The sequence below is a fragment of the Myotis davidii genome, unplaced genomic scaffold (genome assembly GCF_000327345.1).
Source record: "Myotis davidii unplaced genomic scaffold, ASM32734v1 scaffold1983, whole genome shotgun sequence".
Taxonomy (NCBI): Eukaryota; Metazoa; Chordata; class Mammalia; order Chiroptera; family Vespertilionidae; genus Myotis; species Myotis davidii.
Window position 1 is genome coordinate 172,756 of NW_006293962.1, and position 1,028 is coordinate 173,783.

Below are 1,028 nucleotides of genomic sequence, written 5' to 3' on the forward strand. Positions count from 1 at the left end.
TTTAAAAATTTTTTTATTGATTTCAGAGGAAGGGAGAGGAAGAAAGAGATAGAAACATCAATGATGAGAGAGAGTCATTAATTGGCTGCTCTTGCATACCCCATCCTGACCAGGAATCAAACCATGACCCCTTTAAAATCCTGTTTTACAGTAATATTTAGTGATATTTTATTTGGGGGAGGGGGTTAATCCTCACCCAAAGATATTTTTCCATTGATTTTTTTAAATCAAGAATATCACTGCATTTATTTTCATGCAGGTAATTTTTCTACAGCTTCAACATTTTCTCAAAAATAAAAGCATCCCAAAGCTTAGACCTGGATCACATGGCCCTTTCTCTTCTTACCTCTTCCCCATTCAAAATGCTTGCATCTCTTAATGGCCAGCATCCTCTTGGATCTGCAGTTAGGCTCAACACATTCAAGCCTTAGCACAATCTTCTTTGTGGGTTTAGCCTTTTTTTGGAAAATTGACTTTGTCTGCCCACTGTAGCCACTCTGCTTCCTGCTTCCTACCATAGCGCCACTTTCCCTGGGCATACAGGGAATCCTTATCCTTCTTATACTGGGTCACTTTGTGAGGCTGATGCTTTCCACACTTCTTACAGAAAGTCTTTCGGGTTTTAAGCACATTGGCCATCTTGGCAGTAGAGCTGTCTATACGATGAAAATGGGAAACTCAATGTCCACACTCCTCACTTCGCTCAGCTCGCTCCTCTCCATTGATTTTTAGAGAGAGTAGGAGGGGAAGAGACAGAGAAAGAAACATTGATGTGAGAGAGACACATAAATTGGTTGCCTCCCAAATGTGCCCCAACCAGGATATGTGCCCTTGACTGGAATTAACCCAGGACCCTTCAGTCCTCGGGCCTATCCTCTATCCACTAAGCCAAACTGGCTAGGGCTATTTATTTTTTAATATGTTTTTATTAATTTTAGAGATAGAGGAAAGGAGAGGGATAGAGAGACCAAAACATCGATGAGAGACATCAATCAGCTGCCTCCTACACGCCTCCTACACTAAGTGGC

General features: G+C 41.6%; 1 pseudogene; it reads right to left on the bottom strand.

Annotated features, from left to right (window-relative positions):
* Nucleotides 1–311: 311 nt before the first annotated feature.
* On the bottom strand, nt 312–675 carry LOC107183789 (annotated as a pseudogene).
* Between the last annotated feature and the right edge of the window lie 353 nt (nt 676–1,028).